The sequence below is a fragment of the Colius striatus genome, chromosome 5 (genome assembly GCF_028858725.1).
Source record: "Colius striatus isolate bColStr4 chromosome 5, bColStr4.1.hap1, whole genome shotgun sequence".
Classification (NCBI taxonomy): domain Eukaryota; kingdom Metazoa; phylum Chordata; class Aves; order Coliiformes; family Coliidae; genus Colius; species Colius striatus.
This window is the reverse complement of record NC_084763.1, coordinates 8,980,961-8,998,203: the sequence shown is the minus strand read 5'-3', so window position 1 is coordinate 8,998,203 and position 17,243 is coordinate 8,980,961.

The following is a 17,243-nucleotide window of genomic DNA, read 5'->3' as shown; positions in this document are numbered from 1 at the left end:
TTACATGGTCGATTAAAAGACTCCCCCCTATTGATCTCTGCAGCTAATCATTGTCCTACCCCTGCTTAGGGAGCGCAGACACAAACCAGCAATCTAAATTTATTGAGACTCCCAGCAATCAATAGGTCAGACTCCCGGAGGAGCATTCTGCAGAAAGCATCTCCACTGACTCACCATGGGCCAGGGAGCCCCAGGTCTCCAGCAGCTCCCTGAAGCTGCTCCCCTCTCTGCCTGGATGGTTCACACAAGGCCAGGGCTGCTCTGTGTATGCTCTTTGTCAAAGCCCAGACAAACAGCCCACAACGATCAACAGCTGCAGCGATCTCTCAGCATCACAACGTGAGAGCCGGGTACCTGGAGGCAGCAGACAGCCCTGCAGTTTTGATTTAAACAAAACAAAAGTGAGTAGCTGTAATTTCACAGATGGGAGCAATTTATTAGCAGGGAAAAGATGTGGTTGCTCTAATCGGAAGTGACTGGGGAGCTTTTGATGCAAATGGCCATTTGCAGCTGCCTCTCCCTAGGTCAGTGCAAGGCAATATACCGAGAGATGGAAAAATCAAACTGGGTATTAATCTGACAGCCTGCAACAGAGTGACAGCACTGCCAAGCAATATTTCTGGGCCTTGCCATGTGCCCAGGTGATTTGCCACTTCTGGATTTTATAGCATGTGATAGCAAGTGGATGGCACGCTCCACTGAATCCCCTGGACAGCTGCCATTCATATGACTGCAACCAAAGGGCCACAGCTAAAATCCCTGCAAGGGACTGCCCTGGGCACTCTGAGATGACAGAGGTGGGAAAGACAGGGGGAATACCAAAAAAAAAAGCCCTGTCACATTTTAATCAGTCATCATCAGTCATACGTCAGCTTGAATGCCTTGTGCAAAGCTGGTGGTACACATCAGCCTGTCCTTGTTCTCCAGCTACACTACAGCAAAGTGTGTCCTCTATAGCACTGCACGCTGGCCAGTGTGGGTAAAGACAGGGAAAGGAATATTTTTGGTCTAGAAGAGATTTTCATGGCTGGTAAACAGAGAGAAAGTGGGGGAATGGGGGGAAGCAGCTATAAAGATGAGCTACCTACCGCAAAGCCTCACTTCAAGGATGGTGGCACTGAGAGGGGAAGGAAGAACATCCTGGGTTCTGTATATGGTGGTGTGGATGGCTTTTGTCTGGGTTAAGGCTTTAAAAGAAAAGGCCAGCATGGCTCAGCGTGGCATTCACAGGAACTTAGAATTTCAGCATCTGGACATCACAAGAAGCATTTCCACCCTTGAAACTTCTGGGGGAGTCATCCCTTACCTACCCCAGCTAAGTTAGAAGAGTTAGGTGAAAACTCAGGTCACAGAAGGACTGGTCTCGAAAGAAAACCATTGAAAAGTCTGTGGCTGACTGCAGTAAGCTTTGGAGAAAGTTCTCATTAAAGGGGTACAAGTAACTCAACAATACACTCCCATGCTTGAGGTGATAGAGGAAAGAAGCAGGATGGAAGTGCAGAAGGGGGATGGAAGTGCCAGGTGGTGACTTGGGCACTGTGGTGATCTCTGTTTTTCTCCGGCTACAAACACCTCCTGCTACCAGGTTTTCTACAAAAATTAGACATAGTCCCAGCACAGATCTATTAGAAGATGCAGATGCAAACTGGTCAAGAAAACCATCTAGCTGTTCCTCCTTCAAGCAGAAGTCCCACTTGTGGAGTAAATGAAGGATGCGTGGATGTTTGTCTGCTCTGTAATCTCCAAGACCGAGTTACAACCATCTCACGGTGATAAGGAACGTGGGAGACAGGCCATGCTCTTGTGAAAATGCACAGCAAAAGATTTAAAGAGAGAGAAATAAAAACTCCAGACAAGCTACATATTGTTTCACTTCTCACCCAACAGGCAAAGAAGGAAGCGCCCCTATTGTTGCACAATGACTTCCTCCTCTTCTGAAGTGGCAACCCATGAAAAACATCTTTGGGAACAAGCACACAGGCAGAAAGTGGGTAAAAACATGGGGAATGGGCAGAGTCCTTTTAATTTAGATTACTGAATGACGCAAGAAAGCTGCCTGGGGGAGATGTCCTCAGAGAAAATGGTAAATCTTTATGTCACATGACGTTAATTACACTGTTTCTGTGAGCTAACTCTATTACAGTATTGTGTACAGCCCCAGAAGATGGTACTTCTGTGGAGTCCTTCCCAATCAAAAGCTGTCCTGCAGGAGGCCCAGGGGCCCAGCTGTGGGTTTTACTGCGCTGTGTGTCACAGCTCATAAAGGCTGCTTAATGCACTTCCTCACAAGTACTTCTCTTTATGACTTTTACCAGATTAGAGTCATGGAGAGGAGCAAGATCCCCATTAACTTCTTCTTTAATGTGAGCTCCTTTAACATGGGCTGCAAATGAGATGCGAATACCTTGACCCAGACGTCCCAGCCAGGCCTCCACCCTGGGCCTGGAAAAGCACTGCAATGCTGGTGGTGCAGGGTGTCAAGAACAGCTGTAACACTTCTGTTGACTTATCCTCCAGCATAAGACCTTGGAGCACAGATCTCAGCATAGCTGTAGGATGTAGTCCTCAACCTGCATTCAGAAAAGCAGCAGAAGTTAGTTCTTTGGTGTGCTGGATGGCTGGGACACCAGCAATGGCCACCATGGACACAGGAGACAACGGACAAGAACAGAAGTACAGAGCTTGAGCAACATCGCTGGGTTTTTGTTGGAAGCAATAAATGTCAGAGAAACAGACAGAAAAAAGCAAGACAAGGCTAGAGGGCAAGAAAAGTATCATCAGCCAGGCTCTGAGAAAATACTGTAAGGAAGAATTTGGTCCAACCACCATCACATCAGGGTTTCAGATCATGAACAAGAGAAACAGTCTCATAGCATTTGACCCCTTTTCCCCTCAGGACAGTAGAGTTTGGCCAATACAAATCAAATTGCGTCAAATTTCTCTTCTCCAAATAAAATAGCTTACAAATCCTCTATCTAAGCACTATTTTGCTCAAAGCAAAAGCTGTAACAAAGATCCTAAGCAAGGTGTTCAGTAGCAGGACCCAAACAGGCCAAAGGCAGCCAAAAAGCTATATGGGAGCAAATGTTTTAACAGAAACCTCAAGGTGCCCCAAACTTATTCTGGTGCTGAGCAACTGCAAGTCTCTTTCTGAAGAAAGCCACCGAGGGGCTGGAGATAATTAACCTGTAGAGGTGCTGGGTGCCAACAAGACTGTGCAAGCTGTTTCAGGGGAGCAAGAGTGAGCCAAAGATTTAGGCTGGTTGCCCGAGGCTTGCAATTTCTCTGAGACATTTTTCCATAGCAACTGAAACAGGCTCTCCCAAGAGCCAGGAGCAGGGACACGTGCTAACCACCTCACACAGTGCCTGCAGGAGCACAACCTGTGATTGGCAAGCCAAAAAGACTTTTTCAAACCAGTGATGGGATGGATGAAAGAATGAAAAACAGCCAGTTGCTGCTAGAGAGACAGTGGATCTTCTAGATCCAGCTGGGCTGGGGACTATCTGCACACTGCAGAGGTAACACTTGTAACCCTTCCTCTACCTACTGAAGTTCACAGGGGACTTCCTGCACAAAGCTAGCCCTATCATTTTGCTGAAACTGAATGAATCCTGGCACAAAATATTGAGTCAGTATCTTCTGATCATCTGAGAAGGATCATGGGTGAAAAGCTGGCTGGATGGCTAGGTCCACAGAGTTATAATGAATGGAGTTAAATCCAGTTGGTGGCTGGTCACCAATGGTGTTCCCCAGGGCTCAGTGCTGGGACCTGTTTGGTTCAACATCTTTATCAATGATCTGGATGAGGAGATTGAGTGCACCCTCAGTAAATTCACAGATGACACCAAGCTGGGTGGGCGCATAGACCTGTGTGAGTTCAGGAAGGCTCTTCAGAGAGACCTGGGCAGTTTGGAACAGTGGGCCAACACACAGTTGATCTCTTCCCTCCAGTAACAAATGACAGAATACAAATAAATTGATTTAAGTTGTGCTAGGGGAGGTTTAGGTTGGACATTAGGAAGATTTTTTTCACTGAGAGGGTTGTTAAGCATTGGAATGAGCTGCCCAGGGAGACGGTGGAGTCACCATACCTAGAGATATTCAAAAGATGACTTGCTGAGGGATATGGTTTAGTTTAGTGATGGGCTTGGCAGTGTGAGGTGATTGGTTGGATTTGATGATCTTAAAGGTCTTTTTCAACTGTAACTCTATGAAAGCAAGTCTTTCTATAGGCTTATATGGCCATTATACTTAGGTCACATGAGTAGTGGGTTTCTCCTGTACTACAGACATCCCACGACGGTTGCTCATCAGTGCAGCAATCTCATGCTACAGCAGACTCTTCCAAAAATAACTTCCTGTCTGCTAAAAATGCTTTGTGCATTTGTATGCCCAAGTTGCTGAGCTGTAACCACTGCAAGCACATGGATGTGAGGAATGCAACCTGTGCATAGAGCTGAGCTAGAAATAGACTTTAGATGAACTCTTTGCAGGTGTGTAATGCTTTTCAAGGCAAAAATCCGAGTTTGTCACTGACAGATATCTACAGAAAACCTTGTTTTTGCAGGTAGAAACAAAAAGCAAAATATTTTCAGCAGAATATTCTCAGAGGCCTAGGAATGAGGAATGTACAAATTAGACATGCTGCCCCTGATCAGACATTTTCCATAACAATGTTCTCTGAGATGGTCATAGAGGAGGAAGGGGTGGGGGGCGAGGAGGAAAGGTTAAATAAAGATGTAGAGGAGTTTTATATCCTATAATTAACTGTCAATACCACCATGAGGGAGAAAGACCAGCCTGTAAAGGACCAAAAATTAAAAGAACCTTGATGCTAGGCTATTTCTTTCATGAAATGCCCCTGATCAAAATGCCATCAATCCAAAATGCCACCTAGCAATGTGTGCAAATCTCTTGTGATAGCTTCACCTCTGTAGAAAAGCTTCAGCAATCCTTTCAGGAAAAGAAAATACTTTCCACATGTGAAAATTAATGATACAGAAAGGACTCAACTATGCTACAAGACTCTTTGAAGGCTGTTCTGTACTCCTGCCCCGGATACCATCATCATCAGTACTTGAAGAATCCGCGATATCCTTCTGTTGATGAAGTTTGTCAAAGAGAAGGTTCTTGAGCAGCAGGGTCTCAATACTTTGTGGCCCCCCAAAGGGCACTCATTTTTCACACCATCTCCTGAGCACCTCTGAAAGTTCTTCCATTCTGGCTTAAAACTTTTAGCTGTGATATTTAGCTTCAAAGAGAGCATCAGCAGAGCTAACAAAACCTGTTTTGCTACAAAAGCCTATCTTATAGTCAGACTCCTGAGTACCTTCTTGAGTGTGTGTGCCTGACAAGGCTTTCTCAGGGCTGGGACCTTCAGAGCTCCTCTCTATAGCATGGGCTGGTCATCTTCTCCTAAGGAGACCTCTGATGACATCTCTTCCTCTCTGGGACTGCTTCCATAAAACCTACAGGAATAACCTACCTCTAAGATCTGGCATTTTCTAGCTGGGTTCTCACCCAACCTGACAAGTCCAGGAGTTACCGTGGAGGTGTGCATCCAGAGCATCCTCACTTCCTAGGGAAACAGTGGAGAAAAATCCCAAATGCATCAGCAGGAGGAGCATGAAATTACTCAATACAACAGGAGAAAAAGATGCTTCAGGGAAGGGGAAAAAAAAGAGCTCTCCAGCATTTCAGATTTCAGGTTCAGGCTCCTGAACTCGAGACGGTTTAACTAGAGAGGAGCTAAACTATTACCTCTGAGTCTTGCCCCACGGCTATCCTGTCTGCTTGCTCACAGCTCCTGCCTCCCCATCCCAGCCCACCTAACAGGCAATCCCTCATGCAACCTGTCCCCATGTAGATGCTCTGGATGCTCCCATGCAAGGGGTCTGCTGAGAGCTACAACAAGCCAGATGGAGACCTCCACCAAAACCAGTACATCCAGGTTGTGCAGTGAGAGCTGCCCACAGGGCAGGGAGGTTGTGAATCCCCAACGACACTGTCTAGCAGGTTACCAAGGGTTGGGGTGTTTTTTTCTTCCTTCCCAGCTCTTGAAGGGAGCCCTGGGAGCAGAAGGGTGAGAGAGTAGGGGAAAAAAAAGGCAAGTGGGAAGAGAGGCTGTGGTGGGAGGAGGGGCAGGAGGGAGTTATGCTCACAGCTTTTCACAGCTGAAAACAGACCCCGCTGCTGGTAATGTGAGAGGGCTGGAGCAGGCGCCAAATGGATAAGGCTGTAGACAGTGGGGCCAGAGCGCTGATACTTGCCAGTACCTGCAGATAGCAGACAAATAATTGGCACATGTTAAGAAACACACACACACACACACACACAAAAAAAAGAGAGGAAAAAAAAGAAAAGACAGAGAGAGAAAGAGAGAGAGAGAGAGTTGTTAGATGTCCGTATTTTCTAAACATGTCTGGCAGGAGCCCCTGCAAGGAATTTAATCAGCAAGAGTTGTTTAAACTGGGCTTTGAAAACAAGCCCTGTGCTGCTAGTAATGAACTTCATATCATCTGCAACTCCTGTTTGCTGACGACATTCAATTTGTTAATTCTGCAGCTGGTGATAGGGGTCAGATATGAAAGTGACGATTGTTTTTTGACGTTCCAACCCCTGCTCACATCTTTCTAATTAATCCTTTTAGGAGCCACCAGCAGATCAAGAGAAGTGTGGGGAGGGAGGGGAGAGGAGAGGAGGGGGAGGAAGAGAGACGGTTTTTACGCGCCTGCCCTGTGACTCCTTGTCTCCTACTCTGGTGGAAAGGAGGCACGAGGGCATACCTGCTACTTTGTCTTATGAACATGAGCCTTTTTGGGCTGTCTGAGAAAAGTTTAATGTTGAAAAGGTAGATACTAAAAAATAAAAGAAGGCTCATCTTCCCCATAATATTGCTCATTTTAAAATCTGGCAAATATTTCATGTTAACTACCTACATGGGGGATAAGATGGGTGGTGATTCTGGTAGTGGGGTTGGAAACCATTCTCCCACCAGCTCACCCTGCTGATACAAGGTTGGTAGATCTCCATAGAGTTGGTTTAATCAGCTGAGTGTGTACAAGCCACACTTGGATCCAGCACTTCAGTGCCTAGACTATATGAAGCCCCAAAGCAGAGACATGTCTCTGAAACCTCCTCTAGTTGGCATCAAAATTGTTCTTGCTGTATTCCCTGCATTTTACTTATGGCATTTAGGTCATCCCTGTTTCATCTGGTCACTGGAGGCTTCTGACAGGTCCCTGCTTGTGTGGCAGGGAAAGGGGATGGTTGCCAAAGCTGGTCCCAGTTCACAATGGACTTTATCATGGTGCCCTACAGCAGAACTTCAATCCAGACATAGTGCACTGAGGCCTGGGTCCCTCTGCAGAGGCTGGACAAGGAGGACTTGCAAGACAGAAAAGCCAACAGTCAAGAAAGGGGAAAAAAGAGTGATAAAAGAGTGGAAAATTGACTAAGTGACAGAATTTTGAGAAGACAGGAAGGCCTGAGGCTATGCACAGATATTGTCAGTATGGGAGAAAGGCAGAAGGAAAAAACCCTTCCTCTGATTAACACTAGGCTGAAAGGCAAGACTTTTTTCATGAAAGAACTCAGTCTTTCTTTCCCAGTCCACCTCAGCATTCAAGTTTGGACTCATGAAATAAATCAGCATCAGCCTTGCTGGAGCAGGAGTCTGATAGAGTCTGGACCAGTTCTGGGTCAGAGCCGAAGGAAGGGCTGCGGGTGCCCTCTCCTCTGCGAAGACCCCTGAGAAGCAGTACCCTGGGAGTGCTGGCACAATGGGGTACATACAGCTGCCCAGCTACTCTGTTCCAGTGGGGCCTGATACTCAACCTTCAGCTCAAGCACGGTGGCCCTAGTTTCTCTCAAGAAAATGGAGATCTACCAGTTCATTTTAATTGGGTATCTGTGGGATCCTGCTTCATCTGTGCCCAAAATTGGAGCCATTTGCTTACATGCTGTCAGTGCTCCACTTTTCCTATAGAAGAAGTTTTTGCTTGATTCACTTTATTAATCAATGAGCACTGCTGTGGCTTCATAAGGGTTTATCCATCCAATATAAACGTGCAGTATCCAGTACTATGAAGAAAAATCCAAGCAACCACCATAAATATTTATCTTCCCTTTTTAACAAACTTTATCAGTATGAACTGATTTGCACACAGAAAGGTCTACTGCTCTTTCACTCCAGACTCTAAAAATCAGTACAACAGAGGCACAGTTCTGCTCTTGGCATGTCTGGAACAACACTAGCTTCAATTAAATTAGCCTAGATTTACAACAGTAGGCTCCTGAGCGAGCTTTGTCCTTACAGTTTCTCTACAGTTTGTTCTAAATTTTGTGCAGCAAAGCTAGGAAAATACTGGGCAGGGGGAAAACTAAAAGCTGCAATTAATTTGATGAGTCACATGAAAAGATTTAGGGCAAAATAAAGGTACTGAGTGGCACTTGCTCAAAAAAGGACGTTATGGATAAGCATACCCCGTAATTACCACCCAGGACAACAAGACTGATCATTTGCCTTACGGCTTAATGTTCAAAAGGTGAGTGCCCAGCACACACTGAGTGCCCAGAACACACCTCAGGTCTTATGCAGTTGATTTTAGCAGCATACTCCAAAATGGAAACACCAAGAAGTTCATTGTTAGCTGCTTGAAATCTCAAATCAAAGGCCTTTCAAGCACCAACACCACATAGTCAACTGCCCAGTCAGCAGCTGTAAAACCAGATGTCACATTTCAGTCACAACAGAAAACTGTATTTCACTGTCCTCAACCAAAAAGAGTTCTTTGACTTCTGTCATTTGGTTGCTTGAGTCTTGGCTGAGTTATAAAACAAGAGAAGACCACCAAAGAGTGATGTTAGCATAAGGAATTCTGCTAAAAAAAAAAAATACACTAAAATTTACTGAATGGATTCAATGAATAAAATTACACCAAACAATAATCACGTGATCTGCCAAGGTATTGTTAGAGGCAGAGGTATCTTCCCACTGGAGCATCACTACCTGCCACTAGCAAGTAGCTCACAACTGAAGCCTGCTGGTAGAGTACCTGAAGGCTGCCTGAAGTTCCTGGTAGACACCAGCCCCACAGAAGACCAAGAGCTCTGTTACATCTGCTGGTGATCAAAGACAAATGACTGGAAGGAAGAGGCTGCACTGGGGCACCAGCAATACAACTATTTGAGATCAGTGTTTCCCCATCAGATAAGCAGAAAGCAAGCAAACAGAATCCCACATGCCTGGAGGAAGCTGTCATAAGGTGAAAAACTACCAGAAAAGGCTGAATTTCTCAGTATGTCTGTAACTCCACGCACTATGATTTGCTCACAGGCTTTCACGTGCTCCATTTAGGAACATGAGCATGGCTTTCACCCACCTGGAGTTATAGGATGAACTTACCTGCTTATGAAAAACCTGTTGGCTCTGAACATCCCTGCAAGCAGCAGCACAAACAGTGGCAAGTGCTTGGTGGTATCCACTCTGCGTAGCCAGAAGCATGAAGCACTTAGTGAAGAACATTATCCTTTCCAGTGTTTACATTCAGCTCAAGCACATCTGAGCCATTTTATTCTCTGTATGGCTAAGTCCCACAGGTACCCTGTCATGTAAAAGACACGATGTTTATTATTCAAGTGTTAACAAAGTACTTGAATGAAAAAGTAATCTATTTTTTGGGGGGGGGGAAACTCCAAACCACAAAACAAAGAAAGTATGGCAAGAATCTCCAGCTCCTTGAGCAACAGGAGTACCTTTTACTGCTCAACCCACTGCAGAATTGTCCCTGTACAAGCCCTTTGCAGGCAGCTGTATCCCTCTTAGCTGCCTCTCAAACCACAGCTTTCAATTTGTGACACCACTTTGCTCACTCCATCATTCTGGCAAGATATTTCTTTGATATCCAAACAACATTTCCTCTTATTAAAAAAAATGCCATGTATGGTTATAAATTCTATTTTAGGGCAACAGTTCTGATTTTCTCAGGTGAGAAAAGGCTTTTACATTGACTCAGAATGCCTAACACCATAAGGAATCACTACCACACACTGTCACCTTGTTTTTCCTGTTATTTTCATTTTTAACCAGACATGTCTCTTGCCACAATATGGGGTTTTAATAAACGAGAAAACACCTATGCTAAAGAAACACATCCTCTCTCCAAGAGACATACACAAAGAAAAAGCAAAACATTTCTAGATGGAAAACAGCTAAAAGGAGGAAAGTCAAAAAGGATATTGTTAAAGTAATCAGCATTCCCAAATAGATGATGTCAAAATGGGAATTATCCTTCCAGAGCTGCCTGAAAATCTAAAGCAGGAGGTAAATGTCCAAAGAAGTGTATTGCACCACTCTCGCCTTGTGCCGGTAGAGAGGACAGCTGGAATAACGCACTCACAAAACAGTCGTCTTCCACAGCCTTTTGGGGCTCTATGGAAAGGGTGTAGGTGGTCCAAAGGGACATAGTTACAAATAAAGGAATGAAATTAAGCACAGTAACATTTGTGCTGTTTATCAGGACAAATTCCCAAGCAATGAGACATGGCTGACGTGAGAAACAGTGTCCTTAAGGAATCGATGGGAGCTGTTTAAAGGCTGTGGTAGATAAAGCAGGCTATGCTACAACTTGGAAAGAAAAAGTTTCCAAATTCCCTGATTTCTTCTACAGAGTGAAATGGCAGAGTCTCCACTGGGCAGCAAAGTTTCAAAAACACCTTTATGTCCCTGACTTGTTTAGGTTACTGCTTGGAGATCAATGCAGACCAATTAGATTGTGTTAAAATGGTATTATTCAGCAGATAAGTGTTATCTTGGGCACTTTGGTCCAATGTTATCCTCTTGCATTTAGAGCATGGGTCCTGTGATTAATAATTTACATCTGCCCTGCCCTGGCACTCCAGTCTCAGAGAGATTCTGAGGGTGCTACTGCAGTACAAGCAGAAAAATCAGGTTGGGTGAGATGGAAGGTTCCCAGTTTGTGTTTAATGTTATTTATCCAGGTCACTTCTATTTAGGTGTCTAGCTGTGGACAAAGAGGTCTACTTTAATCATGTCTACCTCCAAAAACATTAAGATTTCTGTGTGGATATATATAAAACATATATAGATAAGCTCCTTGACGTTTCCAGTATTTTTATTCAGTCATATTAGCCTGAATTGAGACCTGTCTTCCCAGGCAACACATCACCCTCATGGGCATTGCAGACCTGCTTCTGAGGTGACAGCATGTTCCATCACCTAAAAGCATCAGGACCCATACTGCAGACCACAACTTGCAGGTTTGGGGTTTACCTTCTTTCTCTCAGCCCAGGAAGGTCTATGGAGTTTGGAGGGCTACAGTTCAATAGGTCAAAACAGGACTGGTAGAGTAAGAACAGGTACATGAAGCTACCCACTGAGCTATCTAGATCTACATTGAGGAATCTGAATGAAAACAGCTTGATTTGTAAATGAATACTTAAAAAATAAGACCCTTCCAGTGAAAAGTCTGCTTAAGGTGCATCACTTGTGAATGACAGATGACTGTAACAGCTAAATCAGCTTTGCAGGTATTTCATAGAATCATTACAGTTGGAAAAGACCTTTAAGATCAAGCCCAACCAATAAGCTCACAGTGTCAGGCCCATCACTAAACTAAATAACATCCCTCAGTTTGCAATGTGTGTTACAGAGAAAAAGGGAAAAGTCTTAATTGCTTCTGTGAGCAAATGCCTACAACAGGGCCTGGACATGTTAGAGAGACAATTCCCACTGTCCAAATGCCATCAAAATCTTCATAATTAACATTATGAATAGATATCAGTTTTCAATAGTAAGATTTAACAGCACTGCACAGCTGAGACCATTCCTCCAGTTATTTACAGAGATCAGTTTCTGACATGGGACCAGAAGGATATCCACACTGACAAGTGAAAAACAGGAGAAGCAACAGAGAAATAGCTTAAACCAATACTGTTATTGTGCAGCATCACAAATACAAGATAATTCACCTTTCTCTTCTATAACAAGAGGTTTGATCTGTGTCCCACAGGCTGAAAACAGATGAGAGACCCACGTACCAGCAGGCCCAAGTCTCTAGGCAGCAAGTGCCAATGCATTTTGCATTAGCACTTCACATGAGGAGACCCTGAGTCCCAGCACCAACAGGGCTAGAGGGGGTGTGAAAAACCTCCAGAATATGCTTTCTCACAGCCTGACAGATAACCTGCTATGAAACCCAAAGAGAGTCGTATCATCCAGGATGTAACATGCCATGTTATAACTCAGTTGTGGAAGGAATGAGTTGCTACTCACAGGTTACAGACATAATCCTTAAAACTACTATTGAAAAGCACTTTTCTTTTAAACAGAACTTTGCTCCCCACACAGACTATTCCCCAAATTAACATCAAATCTAGCTCTTTCAGCTCCCTCTGGAACAACACAGCTCAATTGGTTTAAAAAGCAGAAAAGAAAAAGACCTGCTTACTAAATGTTTTCATTCTCTGGAGTTTACTTTGTAGAAGTACCAGGTAAGGAGAGGAAAGCAGACAGAAATGCTTTAAAATAGAAATACTTAGTTTAAAAAAAAAAACATCAAGGAGGTTCTTTTATAAGGTCAAATCCAAGATGTTCTGAGTGAGGAGCGGATGGGGACAAAGCTAAAGTAGTAGGTTTCTCTTTAAAGAAATGCAGACCAAGTAGCAAAATATAGACTGAAAATTAAAGTGCAAGAAGACAAAATGCTTAAATTAACTTGGGGAAGTCCATTTATCTAAGTCTTGCCTATACTAGACAGGGCTTGCTGGAAAAGGGAAAAGTGCAAAACTGCCAGTAAATTGTCCAACTGGAAACGCAACCTCATATTAGGAAAAAGAAGTCTTTGGGCTGGTATAGCCCAACACAGTTTCTTCGAGCATGCCAAGCTGGGGAAAGGACTCAGCTGCTGCTGAAGCATTTACCTGCACCTGCAGCTTGATGAGGAATAGTGCTGGCTTCACTGGCAACAGTTAAAATCTTGGTATTTAAGGCTACTGCTGGCATTCTTGCATCCAAGCCCGGAGAAGCAGTGGCAAGTTTCACAGACTGCTCTTCAAAACAGTACAATGTCCTGGGTGGCAGCATTTATGATTTCTACATACTCTCCTTAAAAATAAAAAAGAAGAAATCCTTTACTTGAAAATAAAATCAATTAGCTGCAAAATTTTAAGTGTAAATATCCAGAGGGGAAAGTGTCCCTTGGCATGGAAGGATTTGAAGCCCTCGCTAGCCTGTCAAAAGAGAGTCCTGCTGCAAGTTACCCTGTTTCCCCTCCTGATGCTTCCCCAACTTGCAGGTGCTGCATCTCAAACACAAATTTTGAACATGAGTCAAAAGCCCTAAGCCCTTCCAAATTCTCCTCACCCAGGTGGCTCAACAGGGACAGCAGAAGACTGTATCTGCCATCTAGTCTTATGATTTTACACTTTTATAACCTGCCTCTCTACCTCTAATGCTTCCCTAAGCAGCATCTCATCATCTGGTTTTAACTCATTGCAATGGAGCTACAGCAAAAGCTTGTGAAATGCTGTCCTAAAACACATTTCTTCAACTGATTCTACAGCTTGTATATATTACAAGTCTGTCCTGTGTGGCTTCTACTTTCAAGCTTCCAACAGAAACTATGGAGGTGCAGACAACACCATTTTGTTGCTGTTCCCAATTTTGGGAATGCCCAAGATGGCTTCTCTCCCCAGCTCAAGAGGGACAGGGAACTGCTGGAGAGAGTCCAGCACAGGGTCACCAAGGTGATCAGGGAACTGGAGCATCTTCCTTATAAGGAAAGGCTGCGGGAACTGGGGCTGTTTAGTCTGGAGAAAAGGAGACTGAGGGGGATCTCATTAATACTTACAAGTATCTAAATGGTGGGTATCAGGAGGTTGGGGTATCATTTTATTCTGTTGTGACAGTACAAGGGGTAATGGAAAGAAGCTGGAACACAAAAAATTCAATTTAAACATAAGGAAAAGCTATTTCCCTGTTGAGGTGAGGGAGCCCTGGCACAGGCTGCCCAGGGAGGGTGTGGAGGCTCCTTCTCTGGAGGCATTCAAAACCCACCTGGACACATTCCTGTGTGACCTGATCTAGGTGACCCTGCTTCTGCAGGGGGGTTGGACTGGCTGATTTCTAAAGGTCCCTTCCAACCCCTACCATTCTGTGATTCCATGATTAAGGGAGTGCCTGTGTTGGACTATAAATGCACACTGCTTGCAATTCATTTGCAATTTCCTAAGGTAACAAGAGGAGGGTCGTTTCAGCCGATGGTCTCTGCCATTTGTACGTGAAGCAGCTTGTCATGCAGAAGAGGCCAGTGGGGGTTTCTGATAGACACTCTTCTCCATACAAAGTGGTAACTTTTTCCAGGACAATTTTGAATTTCTACTACCCAACTGTGGGTCTTGGAATTAAATCCTGCATGGCATATTTCATATTTGTGGCCTGCAGTCATAGGAAAATTATCCTCCAGAAGTGAATTCAGCAGGACCGCAACATGGGACTTGCTGTTCAAAACAATAGGAACAAAACATTTCTTCTTTTCCCTAGCTACCACGGCTTAAAAAAAGAGAGAATAAAATAAAAAACTCTACAAAACAACTTTATCTTCTAGAAATGTCACATTTGCTTTGTGTCCTTCAGAACCCATTGATTTCTTCTCTCTTCTTCCCCTGGAGTAATTGGCCAAACCTTTTCTGCCCATCCACACATTCCCTACCAGAGGCTGCAGAAGCATTCCGTGTTAGTCAGTGTCAGAGGTGCTAACCTAAAGAGACAACACAAGTGAAATAAATAAATCTCTCTGCATAGCCTCTTCTATCCTTTTTTGATCCTACTTTTCAGGAGACAGAGAGCAGAGGAAATGTTTCCACAATGATATTGTTTCAGATTAAAATGAAGAAAATCCTTGATCCTTTCTGTGTGCTTGGAAGCCTACAGTAATCATATTAATCCAGGGTCCTTATTGCTGGTTAATGGAATTCTTTTAATATTGACCCAAGTTTCTGGTAAATAGATTTGCATTGATCTGGTGATGTATAGAGCTCAAGTAAGTCTATCTATGTGTAAGCAAATTAAAAACCTTAAGCCTATACAGCCAAACTGTATAATCCCATGCTGAAAAATTGATCCTCTGATACTTTTGATGCTCTCCTGGGGACACTGGGTTTTTTTTCTTTTTAGGTAAAGAGACACCTTCAATTTATTTGACAGAAGCAAAAAAAATCAGCATAATAATATTTGAGAGACACACAACGTATCTCACACTCAACAAAATCCAGTTCAAAACCACCAGGATAAGTCTTTAGCATTAGAAACTGCACTTTGGATTGGGCAATGTAGCATTGATCTAACTGTTGCTACTGCAATACTCATGCTTGCTTTCCTGCCTGACCACAGTGTCTGCTATTTTTGAAGGAAGAAGTTTACCACAATCTTGCTGCAATGGCAGTTGTCACCAAATTCAACACTAGCCTTGTCCTGTCAAGTCAAGTTAGTCTCAGTGTGCCTTTTCCCTGACTCAGGATGAAAGAATCACAACATATAGATCTCAAAACAGTAAATAAAATGTTATGCCTTTGTTGTATAAGTACAGTGATATTGAAGAAGTAACCATGAAACCATGTGGCAATAGTAATCTGATCTACTAATCTACTCTGAGATCCAGTCTCTGACCACCACCGTGGGTGTTGACAGTCACTGACCAGGACACACAGCAGCTCTGAAGGGTGGTTTCCAAAGGCACTGCACCCCAGGGAAGCTCATCCCACGTCTAGCAAGAGTTGCCTTCACTTTGAAGCCTCTATTCTAAGGGAAGGAAAAGTACAGTCACTCACTCTCATTATGTCCTCATTAAATTCATTCATTAAACTGGAAACGATTCCATTTCACTATCAGACCGGGCCAATGAGTTGAGAAAGTACCTGAGGAGCAGGAAGACACACACACATATACCCAAGGAAGTGGCTTAGGCTTGGTTTCCATAGAAATTAAGACTAAACTAAAAATTAAAGCTTAGTTCCATTGCCAGCTCAGTTTCACACACATTTTGACCCTGCAGCACAGCTATGCTACATGTAATCCAGGCTACTTGCACAACATTAGAAAAATCACAACCATATGCAAGATGCCCAACTGTGTATAAAGATTAACCTACTTGGCAAATCAGAGTACATATAAAATGGAGGTCAATTTATGTTACCCAGTCAATACCTGCACCTTTGCACCTTCTCTAGAGGTCTTCCAAATCCACCTGGACACATTCCTGTGTGACCTGATCTAGGTGAACCTGCTTCTGCAGAGGAGTTGAACTAGATGATGTCTAAAGTCCCTTCCAATCCCTACCATTCTATGACTCTATGATTCTATGACCTGCCTTTGTTGTGCTTCTATAGTTTACGAGCACAGATGGAGCAGGAAAAAAACACAGAAGACTGACAAAAACCACAGTAGTTGGACTGGGAGAGCTCAAGCAACATTTGCAATGGGCATGGAAGACAAGCAGTACCTCAGTGCTCACCTTACTGAGTGGGAAAGTTTCAGGTGAATCCGTTCCAGAAAGGGAAGACAGTGCAACTCTGTCCTGTTTTCAGAAACATTAATTATAAAAAATTGACCAATAATCTTTAAAACCTGCCCATTACAATTATGAACAACTGGAGCTTTGCAAATTGAAGCAAGTGTTGGAAGACATGGAGATCTCCTGACTGGAAGCCCTCCTGTTTCCCCATGCATAAAACATTGTCATCACTTAGTTATCACAGATTCACTCAAAACAGGAAAACCAGCATCATTTTAGTTACCATATTGCATGCTACCATCCCTCCATGTGTTTCAAGTAGTGTTTTCACTACTTGTTATTCCGATTTACACTGCTAAGCTGAGACCCAGGACTAATACCTAGTCTCTATTGGCCTGTGCAGGCCACTGCTCTGCTGGAGGAGTTTCAAATGCAAGGTCAGGGGTGGTTTTCTTTTGATGGGCTTCCCACACGTTTCAGTAAAAGCAGCTCCATAATGAAACTGTACTCTTACTCCTCAATGACTTCTCAAACACAAGCATACAATTACAAAGTGCTAAAACAATCTTCCCGTGGGTCAGTTCCTTGAACTTGCTTTGGGGTGACAAGAGGGAAAGCCTCCGTATCATCACCAGCCTTAAATAGTTAGTAGAATGAATACAGCCCATCCCTGCATCAAAGGAAACTCACTGCCTGCAAGGAACTCAG